Raw genomic sequence first — 9,501 nt, 5'->3', positions numbered from 1 at the left:
CTACCTTCATTTTCAGTAGTGATCCCCAAACTTAGCATTACAAACCTTGAAGGGAGCTAGTTAGTTTCAGAGCTGTTTACTCAGTGAAGGCATACCTTACATTAAATTCAGACAGGTGCATAGTCTAAGTTAGTGCACAGCCTTTTTGCAGTTTTGAACTTCAGCTTTAAGCATCCTTGTGCTTCAGCTTTAGGCATCTTAGTCTTTTTTTATGGTCTGGCCCTTAACTACTTGAACATTTATGTGAACTCCTCACTTTCACTGTTTTCATCCCTCTGTATTTTTGAATAATATAGTCCATTAAAAATAATACACCCAAGCAGAATTTTTTCAATGATCTGTTCATATTTTTCCTCTTTGCTGTTAGAGAAATTATCTCAGAAGCTTAAAAATAACATCTTTGTTAGTCTGATTTTGCCCTCTACCATCTGGCAAACCTTGAATGTTTTCCAATAAAGTAGAAATTAATGTTGCTAATGTACCAGCATCATTCTGTAGTTTACAAATCAGTTTTACAATTCACTTGTTTACTAATTATTTGTTAGTAACTTGGTTTTTTGTGCAGTCAGTAGAGAGAATTGTTATATTTTGTTTCTTTTCAGCCTTTAAATAAATTATGGCAACTATTTATTTCTTTTAGATTAAGCATTCCTCTCATTCTCTAAGCATCCTTGTCTAATTCATTTCCACAATAATATCCAAAAAGCTCCTACCATTCCAATGAAATATATAGAGTGAACAAACAAACAAAAAATCCATCCTCTACAATTCTGTATTCATCATTTTATCAAGTGTCTAGGAAAATAATGATGACAGAATGGTATGTCTTCAGAGAACATTGCACTTCCTATTTTTGTGACAGTGCTAGTTCCAATGTTTTCATAATACATTATATGTACAGGTTAGAACTGTTTCATTGTGCAATGGGAGATAGTTTCCCACCTCTCATGGCAGTTTTATTTGTGAAGGTCCCAGGAGATGCCTAGGAGACTAGAGACTGTGCTATCAAATCCTTAGTGCATGGCTAAGTGGAGTTACATCACCAAGTCTTATTCCCTGAGCCTTGCCTTTTAACAGAAGATACCTTAGGAAAATAATGCAATCTAAGGTTGTAGTATTTCTCTGAAGGGGAGCCACTGAGAGGTCAAAATACAACCCTCGTATCTGGCTTAATCATTCCCATGGTCTTTCCCATGAAAGGATTATAGCAAGCCTGAGAGGCCCTCTACTAGGTTTTCCATATGTGGGGAAGGGTAACAACCCACTTATTCAGCATCCCCTTCTCCTGTGGATCTTGGGCATTTGATTGCTCTTTGTGCATTCAAAAATTGTCCTTCGTACTTCGGTACATTTGTGCTAAAAGTTACAGAAATAATACTGTGGATAATGGTGATGATGGTTAACAATCATGATGATAACAGTAACAATGATTAATTTTTCTAATATTAGAACATCCCCTGGTTATAGTGAATTAAACTATATAATTCAGGTATGTAAATTTCCAGTTTTGCAAGTTTTAGCCTTGCAGGTGATGAACAGCAGCACATTCAATCTGCTTGTAGCACATATAAAGGACAGTTTTATGCCTGCAGCAATATTTTTGACCAGCAGGTGGTGCATTTTGCTTGGTTAGAGAATAAATAAGCTAAGTTATAGAAGGTAACAAAGTTCTGCAACAATATAGCAATCATCCCAATATGATTTAATATCACAATTAAATGTCTGTACCTCTAATTTTCTCAATTAGAATTCAGGTGGGTAGGAGTTATTCCTTTTGAATATGTTTGAAAACTGTATTGTTATCTGTATTGAGTATGGAACAAACAGACTCTTAAAGTACCCGGGTCTTACCTGGGTGTGATCTAATTGTTCTTGAAAAATTTGACAAGATTTGCTTTGTGAGACAATTGTTCACACCATTCTTTTATTACTACTAGTATTGAGTGACAACGATCAAAGACCAGTGACAAGGATCAGAGCCCTGTTATGCTAAGAGCTACAGACAATTCAATGTAATGATACAACTGAAAAACAACTTCCTTCTTCAGATGTTTGGTTAACAAAAACATTCACCTGTGGGGCTGCAGTTGTCTAAACTTTGTGAAAAAGGATGTGCAACTTTTAGTTTAAAGAGTTCAACCATTTTTGAGTTCTGGAAAAGTGGTGAAAAGTACCTTTTCTATTGTACACAAATTTCTACACTTAGAAAACTAACAACCCCCCCACAACCAAAGTAACAATTCTTAGAACTTATCTGTACTAACAATATAATGATTATGTATGTAAATACAATATTCTGTAATATTTATTAATATTCAAAGAATCTGGCTGCAAACTGGTTTACTAGCTAGTGAAATTTTGTCTTCTGCATAGGGGAAAGCAACTTTTCAAATTTATCTAGGGATTTCAAAGTCTGAATAAAGGTGGTGGGCTTTAAGTTTTTTTAGCTTAGTTTCTTTGAACTATTCCTCCTCTATAGCAATCCACAGCACTGAATAAGGTTTCACACTACAGTTGATAATACCCTTCTACTGAGCTGCATGATAACATATTATTATGTTGGCGGCTGCAAAACCTCCCACTTCAGAAGGCCTGTGTAGTATGCATGGATGAGTTTTGATGTTAACCTTAAAGGTAGGTAGATGAAGAGTGAAAACAATTTATCTGTTGTACTACTATATAATCATACTGGAAATATATACATTAATGGATCATCTGAAAAAGGTTTTTGATGTTACAGTATCTTTCATTTGTGGGATTCCCTGCAGCTCTAAAAATATCTATATCAAGTATATGCACATTTGAACATGTAAGCTTTCCTCCTGCACAAAATATTACTAGGAAAATAATATGTTTAGCAACTTATGACCATCATTTATGATGTTCCTGTTATTATCCCAGTGGTCTTAAACAGATGTTTGCTAACAATCCCTGTTTGGTATTTATGTACTTAGTACCTGTATCATACACTAGCACCTTGAAGTCCCAAGCAAGTCAAGTAGGAACACATTATGGGCACTGACAGATGTTCAGGCCCCTGCTCTCACTCATGGAGCTTTAGATAAATTAAAGAATTAGAGCACTATAATTAGAATTAGATCGCTTTAATTAGAGCAGTGAATTAGAGTGCCCCACCCTCTGGCCCAACAGACATTTTGTCTGTGAGCCCTTTAAAAGTAAGCTGCTCCTTTTACAAGCTGCTGGCTTGAGCTGGAGGGTTTGGGGGTGGACCAGAGTGTTCCTGCCTCATGGGCCTGGCCTAGCTCCCCCCAGGGGGGTTGGGCAGTGCTGCAAGGCAAGGGAGCTCTGATCCATCCCCCTCTCCAGCTCAGGCTGGGCAAGCCAACAGTTTGTGAAAGGAGCAGCTTACTGCTGATGCCTTCCTTCTCCCTGCTCCCCCCTCCTCTGGCTGACAGCCCCAGGGGCTGGGCTGGTCTTCATCAACCCAGCCCCAACGTGTGAAATATCCACAGTACAGAACACAAGTTCCTTAAGGCACACTAAAGCAGAGCACCTTCATCTGATACCTTATTTGAGCAGGGTTAATTTTTCATGCTATCAGCCACTTTAAAAGCTCTCTGCAGCCATGCATATATGTCATGGCATGGCTGTAGAGTGCTTTCAGGGGCCTGATTGCATGAAAAATGTAACTTCTGTTTGCACCCTATGATAGTCACAGTAGATAAAGATCTAGAACAGTGATTTTCAATCAGGGTGCTACAGCACCCTGGGGTTCCCTGATAATCTGCCAAGTGTCACATGGGATGCCATGCAATGCTACTACCATTAGATGTGCAAATATGATTTATAAAATAAACCCAGAGTTTTTCAAATAGGAATCCATAGTGGTAAAAACAGTTTGAACTGTTGTGGTCCTTTTGATTTTTTTGCAACACAAGAATTGTTGTATTACTTTTCTGTAGTCAAAAAATGATTGAAGCCTTAGGACTCTTCTGCACACGCAGATAAAGCAGGGGTGGGCAATTATTTCAGGGAAGAGCTGCTTACCCAGTTTTGGCAGGCTGTCGAGGGCCACATGGCTAGCCCCTTGACAGGGCCAGCACCGGTGGGGCCCGGAGCGGGGCGCAGGCTGGCAGGGGTCCATGGACCTCGGCAGGGCTGCATCAGCAGGGAGAGCAGGGAGCTGGCCAAGCCCCATAGAGCCCCTGCTGGCCAGGACCCCATGCTTCTGCCACCCTGCTCTGGGCCCTGCCGGTGCTGGCCCCAGGACATTAGTGTGGGTCCTGTGTTCCCACTGGCTCCCCACCCACTCACACCCAGTACTCCCCTGTCCCAAGGTACAGGCAGGGGGCAGCACACAGCCCTGACCCCCTGCTTGCCAGCAGGGAAGAAACTGGTGCTGAGTGCAGGGAAAAGAGGCCCCTCACCCACCCCATGGCCGGTGCTCCCTGCTGCAGGTACTCACAGCCCTCGTGAGGCTGTCTGGAGTAGGCACAGGCAGTCCCAGGCAGGCTGCAACTGGCTGCAGCGTGGGGCACCGGCCACGCAGCAAGCAAGGGGCAGCTCTTCCCCACATTCAGCACCAGCTTGTAACCCAGCCCTGCTGCCACCCTGGCAGTGGGGCCAGGTTACAAGGTGGTGCTGAGTGTGGGGGGGAGAGAGGAAAAACAGCCCCTTGCTCGCCCCATGCCCGGTACCCCACCCTGCAGCCACTTGCAGCCCGCCTGGGACTGCCTGTGCCTGCTGCAGACAGCCTCGCATGGGCTGCGAGCACTTGCAGCAGAGAGCACCACTAATGGGGTAGACGAGGGGCTGCTTTCCCCTGCACAGGGAAGGAGCCCAGGGAAAAGCTGAGCATGGGGTAAAAAGTGGCCCATCCCCCACCCTATGGCCGGCGCTTCCTGCTGCAACCACTTGCAGGCCATGTGGGGCTGTCTGGAGCAGGCACAGGCAGCCCCACGCAGGCTGCGAGCAGCTGCAGCATGGGGCGCCAGCCACAGGGTGGTGAAGGGGTCACTTCCCTCCCATTGTGCTCCTTTCCTGCCTTGGGTCCCCCCTACCCTTCTCCCCGCCCCCCCACTTACCTGTGATTCCGGTGTGGGGCAGCCACATGCTTCCAGCTGGGCGGGCCCCTCTGTTGTTGGAGCCTACCGGGCTTCCCCTGGGTCCTCCTGCCCTTGCTTCCTGTCATTTTTTACAGAACCAAGGGCAGAGAAATATTAATTTTCTACATTTTTTAGGGGCCCTGCAGGCCGGATAGAATGACCTTGCGGGCCGAATCCAGCCCACAGGCCATATTTTGCCCACCCCCGAGATAAAGGCATGATGGGGTCTGATGCATGGCAGGAGGTATGATTTTGGGATCACAAATCAGATCCCATCACACTTCATTACCTATACAGAAAGAAGATGGGCTCCCCCTGAACCAGTAAGAAGCAAGCTTCTGCAGCTGGGAGCCCCATCAGCTGACCTGGCCTATCAGCTGTGGCTGCACTCCAGTGGTCCCCGTGGCAAGGAGATCGCAACTGACATGGTGTCCAGCTGCCGGGGTACTCCAGGCACCCTCTTGGGTGGGACACAGCTTCAGCTGTGGTTTTCCAGTCATGGGGATGCATGGGACACCCCTGGGGCTGGGAGCCCTGTCAGCTGATGAGGCTCTTAGTCATGGGGGTTATAGTGGGAGAGGAGCAGGAAGCAGAAAATGTAGACGTGCTCTCCCTTTTAGTGTCTGCTGTCTGCCACCGTGCAAGGTAAATCAGTGGTGTTCAATCTTTTGGCCCCATGGGCCATATGAGTCTCACAGGGCTGATTTGTGGAACAGATCTAGCTCCATGTACCTGGATTGGGCCCATGCCACCTCCACCTGCCCTGTGTACCTGAATCAGGCCCCTTGGGGCCTTGGCTGGCCCCAGCATTCCAGGATTAGGCCCTGGGGCCCCACATTGCCTCCACCCAACCCTGCATGCTGGGATCAGGCCTCATGCACTAGAATTGCACCCATGCTGTCCCTGTCCAGGGCTACCACTCTGCTACTGAATTTTCAGGCCCAGGGGAACCCTGCAGGCCAGGTGATAGTGCTGGGGCTGGATCTTGCCCACAGGCCAAGGGTTAAGTACCCTGGAGCTAGACAGACCTACGGTCTAACCAAGTAAATGTTTTAAAACAATTTAGGGTACTCAGATCCTCATCCATGCTGAGGATTTATTAGTGCCTTTATTTAGTGCCAAATGAAGACTTCAGGTGTTGAGGCCAAAAGCTGCAGTGTCCCCCGGGTTGCTCAGTAGGTGGACTTTTGACCTACTGCTAAAGGTGACCTACTTAGAGATGGTTGACTGACTTAGAGAGACAGATGCCCAACAACAACTGAGGTAGCAGGAAGAGTGTTGTACCTTTGTGAGGTAGCATTGGAGGTGCTTCGTGGCGTATGTGACATGTCTGTTGGGTGCTGGTTTATATAGGGTGATTGTACCTGTGGAGAGGAGTGACTGTGTGACTGTGAGAGATTGAAGCTTGAGAGATTGTGAGGAATGGGTCAGCATGAGTGAGGATTGGGGACGGTCAATACCTTGTTGTGATTGACCGTGTGTTGTTTGGGTGAGGTCCTGGGAGGACAATATCCCATGAACGTCTTGATCGTCATGTGTCAGAGTGGGTGCGGACTGAGGCAGTCAATCTCCTCTGTGTGTGTGTGTGTGTGTGTGTGTGTGTGTGTGTGTGTGTGGAGGTGAGGGCCTGGGAGGCCCATAGGGTGGCCATCATAGAGGACATTCCAGTTTTCTGCTACTCTGTCCTTTATTGATATGAAACCCAATGCCTTTATGTCCTCTGTTTTTTATAGAGGACATAAAGGTGTTGGGTTTTGTATTGACAGAGGACAACTGGACTGTTCCCTATGATGGCCACCCTAGAGGTCAATTTCCTCAGAGGAGTAGCCAGTGCTGAGATAGTGAGAGTGAATTTGTGTGAGTGGTGTGGTTGTTAGCAACTGTGTATTGAGAGAGTAAATGAGAGCAGGGGTTGCTTTCTAGCAACCTCTCTGGGAACTCCTTCTCTATTTATACATCTTGTGTCTGTTATGGTTACTGATAGTATTGAAATGCAGCACTGTCATTGATTGTTTTGTTGTTGATTATTTTTGTAGATCTTGTTGTTTCAATCCTTGATTCATTACTCCTCATATTGTGTCTTGTGTGTGTTTTATTACTAATTAATCACTGTGGCACTTTGTGGGGCCAGGCTGCAAGCCAATGCCTAGTGAGAGCAACCTGCCCAATTTTCCTTTCATTTACTGTTTGCCAACTAACTAATTCATTGATTGGCTAATTGTTCATTTAACACAGGTGATCCTTTTTGCATGGGAGAGCAATAGCCTAATGCCTGTGTAGCCATGATTCTGTCCTATGTTCCTAGCAAACATGTAGGGTTGATGTATTCTGTGAATAATAGCTTTGAGAATAGTCTTGGGAGGCTGTTATTACTAGTGTAAATTAAAGCAGCCTAGATATTATTCAAATTATGCTACAGTCTCAGATTGCCCCTGATTAATCTCAGGACTGGGGAAAAGGGAAAAAGCAGAAAAGTGGCAGAGAGCCACTTATGTCTCTTTTCTGCTTATGTTTTCTGATCTCTGTTAAGATACATGTGAGGGTTTTGTGGTTGAGTATGAATTTCTTATTCATATGCTAAATATTTATTCTGTTTATTTAAAAGGACATGAACTTAAAGGGCATGGCAAAACAAATAAAAGAGAGCTTGCTTTAAAAAAAAATCAGTCCTGCAGCAAGGTCTTTTTTGTTTTGTTTTGACTTATTCACTTCTTTTTTTCAACAAACAACATTCCAGCTGTTTGTTATTGGAATATTATGTACCAGATTAATCTAATATAACCTTCTTAGGTAGACTGGTTGACAGGGTCAGAAAAGATGGGAAGACTGGCTGCTTATGCTGCCACTAATATCTCATAGTATATTAACTAGAAAGTACAAGTGACCAAAAATTAGCCGGTAATATAATACGTCTAGTAGCATCAGCTGTTATTAAGGTGGCCTGATGCTTGTAGGACTGTTTTTTCATTTGTTTATATCTTTGCCTAGCTTGAATTGCTTGCCTGAAAGTTTTGATGAGGGGGTGTCTGCTTCAGGTTGAAAGTTTATGAAAAAAAATCAGCCAAACTGTTTTTCATTATTACTTTAGAGGAAATTCATTGTTTTATCATCTTAAAAAAATATGACTTTTTTTTAGATGTTTTAGGATCAACCTGTTTAAAAACAGGGCCCTGAATTTTGTCAAGCAGGTGGCTTTTGTGTCAGACAAACCTTTTCCTGTTCCTCTGAAAATCTGTCCAAATTTGGACAGTTATAAACTTTGGAAAATTTCACTTAACAGCTGCTTAGTTAAGTAACTTTGCAACTAAAAATGTCAGAGATTCTGTATACCTAAGTAGCTGACAGGTAAAAGGAATCAGTGACTGTCTGGGCAGTGAATGACTAGGATAAGAAACATGAGAAATAAGACTGGGCCTGTATAGGCAAAGATAACAGGAACTAGGGTGAGGCAAGATAAACAGATTAATAGGGATGGGATAAGAAAGCAAGCATCATATTGGGAAGGAGAGAAAGAGAACTACCAGACAATCTGTGACCACTCTTGAATTTTTCCCTCCAGAACCTACAATGAAACTGAAGGTTCCTTACATTCACAATTCTTTTTCTAGAAGAAAATATCTGTGAAACTCTCTGACAAATATAGCTGTAACTTCTTTGACAGTGTTGTGGTTAAAGGTTCTGTGAAACATAAAGTTATGAGTCTCAGTATTGTACCTCCAAGTACCCAATAGATGGAGCTATGTAGCAACAAAACACAATGGACTATAGGTGAAAGGTTTAGACTCTAGTTGGTGTCCCTTTGGCTAAATTTGGTAAAATGAAAAGAACAGGAATTTTACTTGAAGTGTTGATATTTTAGGTGATATACTATCACTTAATGTTTCTGTGAATTTACTATTAAAATTAAATTTCTAAAAGAGTACCACTTAATTGATTACTTATTATTTAAAAAAATAAAAGGGTTTTTCTAGCTCCCTCATTCATTTTGATATGGGATTTTTCCACTGACCGGCTAGCACCCTTATCCTACAACAAGAATTAAATGGGTGTGTGGGGGGGGGAAGAGGTATTCTTTACCTGGTTTGTTTTGCAGGACTGAACATCTGTTAATTTGTGAAACTGACAATGGTGAAATTGCTGTGAATGAGAAAAAATGGAGGAGTTTGGGCTTTATTTTTGCTAATTTAATCTTTTATGTATGTCATTGTAAAAGCTGCTTTTAGCCAAGACTTTTAGTGGAAAGCAACCTGACAAGACACTCCAGAATAATGAGAAAACAAAGCCAAGGAGTGGCGTAAAGGTGTTTTATTATTCTGTTTAGATTTTTGTATTTCTTATGCTCTCAAAAGTAAAACATGATTCATTGTTTTTGGAATACTTTAATATTGACTGACATTACTCTCTCCCAGAGCTCCAACCATGTGGGTACTTCGCT

This window comes from Crocodylus siamensis, chromosome 4, assembly GCF_052110815.1.
Source record: "Crocodylus siamensis isolate JL-2025a chromosome 4, ASM5211081v1, whole genome shotgun sequence".
NCBI classification, from domain to species: domain Eukaryota; kingdom Metazoa; phylum Chordata; order Crocodylia; family Crocodylidae; genus Crocodylus; species Crocodylus siamensis.
The sequence above is the reverse complement of the archived record's forward strand: the minus strand, read 5'-3'. Positions refer to the sequence as shown.